This window comes from Anser brachyrhynchus (genome assembly GCF_964034855.1).
Source record: "Anser brachyrhynchus genome assembly, chromosome: 18".
Classification (NCBI taxonomy): domain Eukaryota; kingdom Metazoa; phylum Chordata; class Aves; order Anseriformes; family Anatidae; genus Anser; species Anser brachyrhynchus.
The window spans coordinates 6,068,380-6,081,374 of record NC_137711.1 but is presented as its reverse complement, the minus strand read 5'-3'; the positions used below and the strand labels follow the sequence as shown (position 1 = coordinate 6,081,374).

The following is a 12,995-nucleotide window of genomic DNA, read 5'->3' as shown; positions in this document are numbered from 1 at the left end:
GATGACAGACGAATGCAGATAGCTTGTCTGTTCTGTCTGCTCTCCTACGGAAAAATAAGTCTTTTAACTCAGCTATCTTTAAACATTTTTCTTTAAACTTAAGCAGTATGTCCCAGGATGTTCTGTGGCTAATACTCTAGGAAAAAATTTTCAAGATGGAAGTGTTGAAACTTAACCACTTACCAGTCTGCACACACATCCTGCTATTTTGCTATGACTGAGGCTTAAATTGAAATTCCTGAGTTTGTCAGTAGTTATTAATTTTTTTTCCTAGGTTCTCGTTATCATTTGTACATTAGCATTTCTAAATTACAAAGAAATTTGGTTAAATTTTGCCTTATCAAATTTCACAGAACCTCAATTTGGCAATGACCAATCTGGCTGCTAGCTGTACAGGAGCAGGTGGCACTAGGTACAATTAATAGATTTAAGATTCAGTATGCTGCTTTTCACCCCTTAAAAACCAGGTAACGTTTCAGGCTTAGGCTCAACATCAAACTAGCTGTAAAATTAAGGATGCTTCCCTGAATATGGTAAAAGTGCCTTAGAGTCAAATACCTGCCACAGCTCTTAAGAAAGCAAAATGTTCAAAACCACAAGCATGTTTCTAATTACCAGTGTTGCCTTTTGCCTTGACTTTTCCAGAAGGAGAATAAATTGTGATGCCAATTTGGGGGGTATTTCCCATTTTGTATCTCTGAATCTGTCTCTCTCTGAATTCGGGCAACTGCAGAAACTAGGTAGGCTTGTTCAAGTTTTTTCATTACCAGACTGATCCATCCCCCCTTAAATGCTGACAAAATCTGTCATTTTCATCTGCCTGTTACTTACTGTACACATATTGCTAGTTAAAATTATCGGTAAAACCGGCTTGCAGCTTATCTGTTAACACTTGCATGCAAACCTGTCAGTTCTTCACATTAAGATACATTTACTCTTTTCAAAACACATTCAAGCTGACTACTAATTCTTCAGTCCTTGACTTCATAGGCAGTATAAACTTTTAAATGGTAATTGAGTCATCTTTTGATGAGCTGAAAGGGAGAGCAAAGTATGATGTTGCCAACAGCACACTGTTGTTTGCTCAGCAGTAAAGTTTATGGAGTACTGCTTTATTCAGACAAATTATTAGGTTCAGTACAGGTGGTAGGTGGATGACACACAGTCATGATGTACAGAAAATCCATACCCATTATCTAGCAGCAGCATCTAGCCTTGGGATCTGTGAATTTACAGCTGACTTAGGAGCTACGACCAACAGTGACACTCAGCGTGCAATCTGTGCCCCTCCCCATGGAGGGCATAAAACTCACCAGTACAAAAGGTTGGCAGGAGGATCTACTTTTTGTGATAATTACTAAAATTGAGATTGTCTACTGTTTTTTTACGTTACTATTTAGAGTACAGATGGGAGAATGGGGGGTTTCTGTATGTCCTTCCACATCATGCACCATATTCTTTTGCTGCAGGGAGTTTTATGAACTTCTTATTCTTTAGTTTTTAAACTGTCTAAATCATTCATAATTACATAGCAGTGTATTTGTTGCCAGCTTTTATATCATTGGCAAATATAACCACTACCAAAAAAGCATCCTGCTGCAATCCATTCATAACCAAGTTTTCTCTTTCCATCTTGAAATACTACTTGCATTGGCACATTTCATTCTGTTCTCAAATTCTGAACAGTAACACTGTATTTTGATTTTTTTTCTGATCAATCTTTTACTTTGAATGTCACCAAAAGTGTCTGAAACTTAGAACCATTTTCTAATTCAGTTTCTCCTTCCTCTGTTGACTTTAGTGCTTAAAACATCTTAAAGCCTAAGCGCCTCTTAGTCTAGACCAGATTTTGTGTAGACACTATACTTTTTCCTTCAAATGATAATTGTTTCTTATACTTTAAATAGAAGGTAAAAGGGTCAAGTATGATTTAACATCAGCAGATTCGAATGTTTTTCCAAAGTGGATGTTGTTTTTTAATGCTCATTTAAGAGTTTAACATTTATTACCTGTGAGGTGTTTGCAATGTCATCACCTGAAAATCTGCTCCCTTTTAAAGGTTTTTCTGATATTAGAGCAGGAAATACTTGCTGCAAACTTAAGCTTTCTTCTCTGTTAAAATTCCTATCAAACTCATGGTATAGAAGACAACACTAACTTTATGAAAAAGATTCTAAGCTTCCGAGGCTCTGATTAAATAGAATCGTACTGACTATTGAAAAGGATTTGGTTCTCCATTACTTTCTCAGTTTTTAAAATATATCCAACTTAGCATTAACCATCCAACATTTTTGGATGAATTGCCAAATCCTCAGACGGCAGTACTTGGTGAACATATAGCATAAACAGCATTCGTCCTTATTTGGTACTTAATACATTTGGGTTTTCTGTTCATCTGAGAAAAGTCTGGTTGCTGTCTCTTGTTCTTATGTATTGTGCTGCACTTTATAATCTTCTTATCCTCAACAGACTTGATGCCAAAATCAGTGTTAGAGCTCCCAACAGAATGACACCTCTTCGAATTCAGCCTTGTCTGATATTTCACCTCAAATCGAGGAACTGAATGGTTATGGCACCTTTTCTTTACTTGGATTTCACACACTCCAGATGACAGGAATTACATTCAAAAGGCAAAGCAAAGGATTAGAATCTATTTTTGCAGAATCTGTTCAAGTATGACTTGCACATGCCTCTGTCCTGCAAAACATGTTTCTGAATGATCTATAGTTCTAAATTCCTTTTAAACAAAATTTCCCCAAAACTTGCGCTGTGGGCTCCTCACACTGTCAGGTAGGCCCCTGTTGTAGGCAATAATATATTTTTCTGACATCTTCATTTCTTTCCTTCTGTTAAGATTAAAAAGAAATATAAAAAATGCATGCCTTTCTGTAGTTTTTTCTATAATGTCATTTATCTTATTCTGATTCTCCTGACAGTTTGTAATGCTTCCAGAGCTTACATTTCAAAGAACTTTTCAGCAATTCAATCTCCTTTTGGGTGCCGTGATCCGGCCTTAATTCACCCAGATGAAACATGGCCAAGGATTTTGAGGAGCAGCAGAGATTTATTTCAGTACAGTTAAAGGTGGAATAAGCATCAGGCTGCCTCCACCTTCAGCAGTTCTGTAAGGTTTGGCTTAGTGCTTCTGAAGTTTCCTAAATGAGGTTGGCCACAGGTTGCATTGAATGTGATATATCCCCCCAAAACTGTTTTCTCAGCATCTAATGGGGCAGCCGTATCAGCTTCGTGAGAATCAAATTCAGTAATGGCAGAGGAGAAAGTATTTTGGAAACCTTGTCTCTTTTCTCTTCCTGGGGTGAAAGTGCATGGAGTACTACCAGCAGCAAATGGCACAGTTAGGGTTAAGTTGTTGTAACTGAGGATGAGATCCTTGCTATGTCTACAAAAGTAGACAGCAATAGAAATGTTCTTTAGAACAGAAGAAGAAATCAGCAATCTATTTTTTGTGACTAACAGAAATCCCTTTATGGCAGCCTATGCAACAAATTAAAGTTGATATTTAAAATTATTATTTAAATATATATAATAATAAAATATATAATAAAAATATATAATAAATTATTTAAAAATTATGCACTGAAAGCACATGGAAACACCATTTATAGTTGCTGCTCAAAAACTTGGATGATCCTAAAAACATCATCAAGAAAGTGGTAAGAAATTTAACTTATTCTACCATTGTACACTAATTAAACTGTTTAGTGCAGAGATCAGCATAAATAAGGAATTAGCAAACAATGATGAGCATAGGATGATTTGTAATATCAGTACATTGATGCACTGGGCTCAGATACTGTAATTTGATTGGCAGTGCTTTATTAAGTTTTGGCAGCATTTAAGTAGACTGGGAGTGCTGTTATGAAGCTCAAGCACATTAATCCAAGCTCCAGCTCTCATTAATACTGATGAGTGAAGGCAGTTAATTGAATTATGTATGAAGTGCCGCTGATTAAATAATATTTCACTCCTTGCTATAGAATTAACTCTGCTTTATTAACAGCCACTGTTGTCTCTAATAGTGAATGTCAGAGGGACCTTTTCTCAACCATCCGCTTTCATTTTTTTAGCCATCTGTTCAGGTTGCTTATGTGTTTTAATCTTTTCCTATCATATTCTACTTGTACTTGCCTTCGAAAGAACTATTTGAGATTTCCAGAAGTGTTGGTATGATACTGGAATTCTTTTATTCCGTTATAGAAAAGGTTTAGATTAAATTTTTCAATTCATTTGTTCTCATTGACAATAGAAAAGGATTCTACAGATTGTAGAAACATTTTTGATGCTATCTTATGAATGAAATATAACAGTAACTGAATATTTGTTTTGCTATGTTGTTGATTTCACCTTTTTTTTTTCTGCTTTGAAGTATTACATATAGAACCAGGGACACACTGTTGATGAGGGAGAGAAGGGAAAAGTCCATACACAGAATTTGAAGTCACAAAGAAATTGCAAAGCAGGGCTTCAGAAAATAAACTAATATCCTCTTAGGAACTCTTCTGAACAACTACAAGAATTACTGTCTTCACCAGTTGGCAGATGTTTACAATTAATCTCAATGGAAAGACACCTGAAAGAGATCTCAGCTATTTAGCTGTTCAAAGACAACATGGCAAAACCTAATTAGGAAAGTGGCAATGGCTTATAAACAACAATAAAAGCCTCAGCATTGTCAAGACACAGGAGTTACTCCTGGACTATACTGTCAGAAGGCCAGATCGTGGTGTTCTTTCAGCTTTGCAAAGAGATGTTATGAGTTGGCAAAACATTTGAAATGATATTAACTTAAACTGTGTACTAACATGTACATTAAAGAATACAGAAAGCAATATGCAAAATGCTGAAAGTAATAGCTTCTAGTTAAAAATAAGTGTTTTTAAAATATGCAATGTTGGAGGTCTGATAGAGAACTATTTTATTTTCAAAGCAAAAGATGCATACCTTTTCCATGATCAGCCTCAGAATATTCTAAGACTAATCTTTCAGGTGATTGTCCTATTCCTGGACCTATGTAGAAGGTTTTCAGTGAAAGAAAATGGAATACTGTAGTGCACAAGTGATGGTAACAGAACACAGAAAATTGGTGTTCTAGTATATCAAAACACATGTGCAATGTTTTCACTATTTTATATTACTTTGTATTCCGTTCATTTCTTAAAGACAATTGAGGTACAGTCTTTTTAATGTGTATTTGTAGAATAGAATGCCTGATGCTAGTCCTTTTTTATAGATGTATTAGTGTTTTGGTTTTTTAATTCCAGTGCTTACACTTGTGTGTCCCCAGAAATACAGAAATACAATTTTTCTAATTAAATTAAGTGGATGTTATAACCAGGAACCAAGATGGAAATGCTTATAAGATATTGTTTAATGAAAGTAAATCAGATATTTCTTAATTCAAACGGCAAGAATACCAACAATTAGGATCAGAGGGTACAACAAGGCCTCTAATTAAGGTTATTCACTGCTTTGACACAGTTTTCCCTTGGTACTCTAATTATGATGTACTAAAAGAAAATTTCAAGAATAGAAATACTGCCACTGAAACCCTGTTTCATGAAACAAGCTTGTATTTTGATATTGAGATGTCTTTTCCAAAAGAGCTAAGTGATGTGCATTTACAGTTATGAATAATGGAAATGGTCTGTGGATGGTGCACTGAACTCAGAACCAGAAAATCTGGGTTCCTTTCTACTCATCTATGAAGTCTTGTATAATCTGTATGATAGATGTATATAACTGACATGCTAGTTTGAAGCAAGTCCTTTCTCATGTGGGAATGATAGTCTGTGTTACAACAGCTAGGAATATTCAATGGAGGGAGACAAAAACAGTTAAATCAGGGCTAAGGGTGAGATTTCTCTTAATTCACCAAGCAACTCAGATATGACACATGCGAGTCTTTCAAAAAAGAGGCATAGCCGTAATGCTAGCTACTTGCCAAAGAGGACTAATCTTCAATCTTCTACTGAAATATGATGGTGCCATAGCCAGACTAAAAAGTGAAAAATTCCACTTTCACAGTACTGTGAAAAACAAAGTATCTTAATCAGCAGACAACAGGAGGTCCCCCTCCTAAACCATAGATGATTTCTGTATTTAAAGGATGGATCCAAGGAACTGAGTGCAAGGACCAAAGGCCCTATTAAAACTAGAGCTAGAAAATTTGTTTTTCAACTTAGAATCTGAGTCACTTTGCCACTGTAAAGTTTGTCTTTTACTTTGGTAGATATATTTGGGAGAAGAAAGTTTCTTGAAAAAAAGAGACTGGATGATGAAATAACTTTACCTTGGAGAGTGCAATCCCTATTGTTTGGGGATGAGGACTTCCAACACCAAGAACCATTGGCTAAATCCATGCAAAAAAGGAAAAAAATGGTTACCTACAGAGGCTGGAAGCATGCATGCCCATAGAAAGTCCAGATGTAATTTTCAACCGCCTATGAAAATATTGATTTTGGAGTCACAGGCTGAGGAACGGATGAGGAGGAGGCAGATAGCCATCTGTGGAGGAAGCTTTGCTTGCTTCTCCTAGGTTCCAAAGATCATGAAGTGCTGTTGAGGCTGCCAGCTGGGCTGTTGCCATGAGGCTTCTCTGTTCCCTTAAATAATCTCTGGGAAGTTTGCCTGTGAAGTCATAGCATATATCCCAAAACAAGTACCACTTGATGTATCTTCACTATGAAAGCCTGCTGAGAAGCAGGTTTTCTTTCCAAAGATGTTCAGACTTTAGGTCTTCTATTGCCTGATACTGTTGGGGGCAGAGCAGTGTCTAGGGAGTTGTCAGTAGTACTGTAGGTCTTAACACCTGGTGTTTTTTCTTTGATCATTTTGGATTGACGATCAGGATCACTTCCACATGTTTCTCCACTAGAGGGAAATGGAACCCTCTTCATTCTTGAAAAGAACCGAATATTGAGGTTTTCTGCTCTTATGAGCACATTTAATAATTAATCTCATTGAACTAACCAGATACGAACTTTTTCATAACTAAGCTGCATGTTTTCTCTTTTCTGTTCTTTAAAGAACGTTGCTCAAAAGTCTTATTAGCATAAACCAGCAGAGGACCTGGTACAAGCGACAAGGCTTTAACCAGTTGATTAGCTGCAATATCTACAAAGTTGATTAGCTGATTAACATCAGTTGCTTAGCTGATTAGCTTCAGTATCTACAAATTAGTTTCAACAGTACGCTAGTCAGTAGCAGAAGGGCAAGAAGCCACACACTAAGAACTGTGCTGTCTTGTGATGAGGCCATGACAGTGCAAAACCACTGCTGATAATTTTGACATCACTGTGATCGTATACACAGGCTTCTATCAGGGGTAGCTTAAATATTGCGACATACCTTAAGTACTTCCAATACTGTCTTTTGCTACTGAATGGCAATACCATGTAGAGCAGAGAAACGAAAGGGTATCTGAAAACCTCAAATACAAGAAGACAGCTGGTTCAAATATAAGTTCAAAACATAATTCTTTTGGTCAAAGATGCTTTGGGATGCTTTCAAAACAGGGAACCAACCTATTTTAATAAAGCATTTATGATCAGCTTGAAAATGGAGATTAGAATGGGAGATACATACTAGTCTAACATATTTATATATTATGCCCACCTAAAAACAAGAGGATAGTCATTTTTACTCATCTATTTTTACTTCTATATCTCATTACTATTATTTTGGCTGTGGTAGAATCCAAAAGCAATTCTCCAAAAACAGATTATTCCCCACACCTGTTATGCCAGGGCAAATCTGAGGTAAAAAACTGAGAAGAGACTTAGTCCCACAGCCTCTAAATTTAGAACAAGAAATACCTACAGAACATGGTGAACTCAGTAGGTGATTCATTTCCTGTAAAAGATGATTCCTAAAAGCTCAAGTATCTCCAGAAGGTCACTCCCACCTTCAGAAAACATACACAACAACTTATTTTTAGAGTTCTGTAGAAATGCCTTGCCCACACAGTAAATTGGACATATGTTCTTGGATTTAGCTGCCAGTTTTGTTAAATTCTGGGCCTACTGTTTTTACTAAATAAAATTCCCATTTATTTCAGTCAAAGCAAAACCCCATTTTGCATAAAACTATTGCTCATGGACCTAGCAGTTAGAGTGAAGTCTGCTGTTGACGTTCTTATACTTCATGGTGGGTTGTTGGTCCTCCTACAAGCCCATTCCTAACTTTAGATAGTGCATCTGGAAAGGATGTTGGATTAAGTGTATGCTAACTTGCATTGCTAAATCAAAATGAAAGTGGTTAAGTCTCTTCCTTTTGCTTTCATTTGCACAATATGGATATGCAGTTTCTGTAACTGAAATGTTACAAGAAAATCCTCGCTTTTCTGATTAGCCCTGTTAGCTCTCCATTGTGTCTGCACAGGAGTACTGCAATAGTGGTTAGTTTATAAATGTGGGATATAAATACCCAAATTCCTACGATCTTTTATCAAATGAATTGCAGTAGTAGATTCAATGCTAGTCTATTTCAATGTCTCTCCCTGGAAATCTTGTCTACTACAAAATCCCAGAGAAGATAGTCTTTAAAAATTAGTGTACTTCATCTTTGATCATTATGATCTTTTCTTCCTCATTTATTATCATTTTTTTAAAATTCATCTGTTATTGTCAGTTTCCCCTCAAAGTCTCTCAAGTTCACTATTTACAGAACACTTGCATTTATACTCTTAATTCAGTGGGCCCTCCTTTAAACATCACCAAATGGATTTCCTGTTGTTAAAAACATATGGAGTAATTTGATTTCAACTGAGTGAAAGAATTTTTTGCTCAACTGTTTCCAATGATAGAATATTGTAATTTCATCCATTACTTCTAAACCAGATTCATAAATTGACAGCAACTGACATGCGTATTTGATCTCTGCTCTCATTAGAAACGTACAAAAGTTCTTACAGTGTTCACCTTAAAGTTGGCATGTACTTTTGTATATGAATGTGAAATCGAGCTGGTTTGTCATTTGAAGGTTCAACAATCTATGTTTGAAATTTAAAATCAGTCCAAATCCTGAATTACAACTATTGCTGAAGACATTGTTTTGGATACAGTGCTCTAAATTGTTCACAAATGGCAGTGTACAAGCTATCCTTAAAATAGTAGGAGCATTTTGAAGGTACATGAAGGTAACTATGGTTGTGCATCACACAGTCTGGTACCTGAGAGCAATGAAACTGGAGGAAAAAAAATAAATCTGGAGTAAGAATTCTTTGGAAATAATGAAAAACAGGTAGACTAAAAGCTCTGGACAGGCATCAGAAGTTTCCAATATGGACCTCTCTTTTTACATCTGCAAATAAGATAATAGGCTTTTGCCAACTATTGTTTGGCTGACATTAATGTAGAATTAAATACTCATCGCTTTATCATATCATACTGATTTTCTGTGGCTTATTTATAGAAAACAAAATTTTAAAAGCCCAAATCATTTCAGGAAAATATTCCCTGAAAATGTAAAACAACGACAACAAAAAATTGCATAGATATGGTGACTGATTCTTGATGGGACAGAGATGGGAAAAGTTGTGCATCTCAGTAGTTGTTCCAATTCTTAAAAGAAATAAAACCATGATAATTTATTTGTGCATCTTCATGCAAAGATGCCACCTAGCATTCAAGGAGCAATTTATTCATCTCCACATAAAATTCCACAGAACTAACCCTCATTTTATAGTATAATTTACATCTGCTGTTCAACTACTGGATTAATTTCTGTCATAGAAGTGTTTTCTGCTGTTGTTACACAGCTGCAGATCTTATATAAGGAATGCTACAGATAAATGTTGTATGTGTCAAGCACCTCAGTGATAAATGTTAGAAATGTTTTGAATTATATACATATATGCACCTATATACATGCACACACACTGCAGAGCCACATAGTAGAGTAATTCTGAGATGGAACTTGAAAAACGCACCTAATTATCAGCATGAATAGAACAATTAATTTAAGCTGTTAAAAGTTTAGTGGAATTTAATATTGTGATCATCTCCTTTGGCTTGCACTAAGCACTGGCTGGTTGGAGGTTTTGGCTGTTTAAGAGGAAGAAAATACAAAAAGCAGAAATTGATCATTTCTTAGTGCAATGCCTAAGAATACAGCTATTTCTACTTATTCATTGGACTGGGCAGGTTTGTGAACACCACCAGCTAGCTAATGTCTCTGCTGAAGCAACAGGCACTAACAGAGGTTCTCAGGATAAAAAGTCTAGCTGAGCTCATGGTAAGGTTAGACTAAAATTTGATCATTTTTGTTAAGCTTGATAGTGAATTTAGACTCCAGTCAATTAATAGATTTGGGTGTTAGCTCAGGCAGCCAGTGAGCAGATGTAAATATATTTGGGATTATGTCCATTCACAATATGACATTTTCTATCTATTTAACAGTTACTTGCATGCGAAATATGTCAGGAGAGAATGTAAAATAACATGGCATTGTGAGATTGTCTTAACTCCAAATGGCTATGGGTATAGTGTTATCTTGGGGTCACTGAAAATATCTGTCAGGAAGCAAGGAGGACAGTTAGGGAGTCAAAATGTACCAAATCCAGAGATTCTGTGAATAAGGACACTTGAATCTAGTCCTATTTCTTACAGTTTTGCTGTAAAAGGAAAGTGCTTTGCTAAAATACAAATTTGTCTGCATGTTTAACACTGCAATATGGGGGACTTCTAGAAGTCACATTCAGTAAAAACTCCTTATAATCATAGAAGAATATATGCTGGGCTAGACAGCCTAATGCACTGTTTCTGACAGCGGACTCTGGATATAAAAGCAAATACATCAAGCCACAGAACAGGCTATTTGGAGGGAAGTGGAGCTTTCCTTTACGGACACAAAGACAGAAGTTCTTATGCTATTCCTTTTGTACAGAAAAGTATGACTAAAACTTTCATTTACTGTCTCTATACTGGGACAGCAAATGGCAGGGTTTTTGACAACTGTTCTATTTATAAAAGTGCTAGGATCATTCAGAACGCAAAGAACAACCCAGTAACCCTTTTTACACCTCAATCCCTCAAACACAGTGTTTGCAGACAGGTCATGTTGCAAGATTTAGCATGCTATTTCTCTGCAAAGGCAAATGTAACACAGAGGGTAACATTCTGTAGTTTAATGCAGTTTAGGAAATGTGACTGTAGGTGTTGTGATTGGTAAGCAAAAATACATCTATTAAATGGCTTTGAAAATATTTCCTTATTAAAGCCAGCTAACATTATTCCAACAGCTTTATGCTTAGGAGCCTGCAACTAAGAATCCCCCTTTCTCCAATTATGAACAGCACGCTCCACAAAATTCTCGCTGTAAATATATGGCCCAGCAACAGTAGTATGTATTAAGCAGTGGAACGTGTCTTTATGTACATTATGCATGAAAACCGATGCAAGCTCATGTTGCAGAACAGGGTCAAGCAGCAAATTGAAAATTAAATGCCAGTACTCAGTAACAGCTTCCTGAAGGGTGCATTAGGAACAGTTTACCAGAAATCTTCCCAGAAGGAGTCAAGAAACAAGAATACCTTTCACTTGCACCTATTTCTTCTGCCTTTACTGCCGCCTAGCAGTCATTTAATTTTCTCTGTATTTCCATTTAATATGTGGCAGGGTTTTAGGGGTAGGGGTTTAACTTAAACTTCAGTTATTCACACGAGTCAACCCCTACAAGAATAAAGAACAGTCTTCCAGGGACTAAATTTTCACTTAAAGATGATTTAGATACTTTGAAACTCTGCAGTGAGAATTACGACGGTCTTCAGGCACTGAATGATCCAGTAGGTGCCTACTGGGATCATCTTATCTTCTTCCCTAAGAAAGTTGGATGCTAAATTCCCAGAGCCTTTGAGAGACTGTGCATCTTACCTACTTAGCTCCTTTCCCTTGTCCAGTTGTTTGCATTTTAAACCATTTAAATAGAGTTTCTCAATCTGGCCATCAATCTTAAAAAGCCACTGGGACTTAGATTGCTAAACCACTTCTGAAACTGAAAACTGTTAGACAAAATTATCCTGTGTTTTAATCTGGACTTTCTAAATCAAGAAGTGTTGCTTATGAAACTGAGTAACTTTTCAGTATTTTAATATTCATGTTCTGGAGCTTCTTCATGTCTTTATCTTTGCAATCTAGTAGTGATTTAGGTAGAGTTTTGATGCAAAACCCACACAAATGTAAAGTGCTTATTATGTTTAATGGATACAAATAACCATAAATACTCATGACGTGATGTAACAACCTGGGAGCATTTCTGTTATCTTCAATAAATACTTGTAGCCCTATATGCCTGCTTAACTGTGTATTGGTGCCTGTCTGAATGTACTAATAATTCAAATAAGGCTTTAAGAAGAGTAGTTACAGAGTCAGCAACAAAGGAGAAACAATGGTAAGGCAGACAGGAACCTGAGCATCAGTAGTACAAGCAAAAAGCCCTATCTCTTTCATTTCAATGCAATTTTGCCACTTTAATCGCTACTTTCCCTTTGGTCCTTTCCAGAATTCCAACACTGTGTTACATTGAGTTAGATGTGTAGGAAGAGAGTCATGTCTCTGCTCACAATTCGCATCTCATTTCACATCTCAGTAAATGTATCTTCATTTTTTATCTTTTTGGCCTCTAACTATTATTTTACTTAAACTACGCATAGGAGTTTTATGAAAAATACTGTAAAACAAGTTGGGATACAATGTTTAAAAGTCTATCTAAAAACAAATTTGCACTGGATGGCATTCTTAATTTGGAAGCTATATCTAAGCAATTGCCAGAATAATGTGACTGCGGCCTGAGCCAGAGCCTGTTCAAGTCAAGTGGAAGACTTCCACTGATTTCACCAGGCTCTGGGGTAAGGCACCGTCTTCTTACCATTAAACTCTAGAATTAAAAAGCCACAAGTCCAGCCTCAAAGCAATATGCCCATAAACATGAAATTACAATGAGCAATAAAATCTTGAGAGATTAGTTTCTCTATTACT

General features: G+C 36.2%; 1 protein-coding gene and 1 long non-coding RNA gene across 4 annotated transcripts in view; one reads left to right on the top strand and one right to left on the bottom strand.

Annotated features, from left to right (window-relative positions):
* CA10 (carbonic anhydrase 10) overlaps positions 1 to 12,995 on the bottom strand; it is a 201,363-nt gene that overhangs the window by 139,017 nt on the left and 49,351 nt on the right. The gene's annotated exons all lie outside the window — the stretch shown is intronic.
* LOC308179785 overlaps positions 1 to 12,995 on the top strand; it is a 33,271-nt gene that overhangs the window by 16,678 nt on the left and 3,598 nt on the right. The window contains exon 3 of one of the 2 annotated variants that reach the window (XR_013940536.1): positions 2,470 to 3,017. The exons of the other annotated variant lie outside the window; for it this stretch is intronic. This is a non-coding gene — a long non-coding RNA (uncharacterized lncRNA). Of the gene's footprint in view, positions 1 to 2,469; positions 3,018 to 12,995 lie in introns of those variants that run through there. 2 annotated transcript variants of the gene reach the window in all.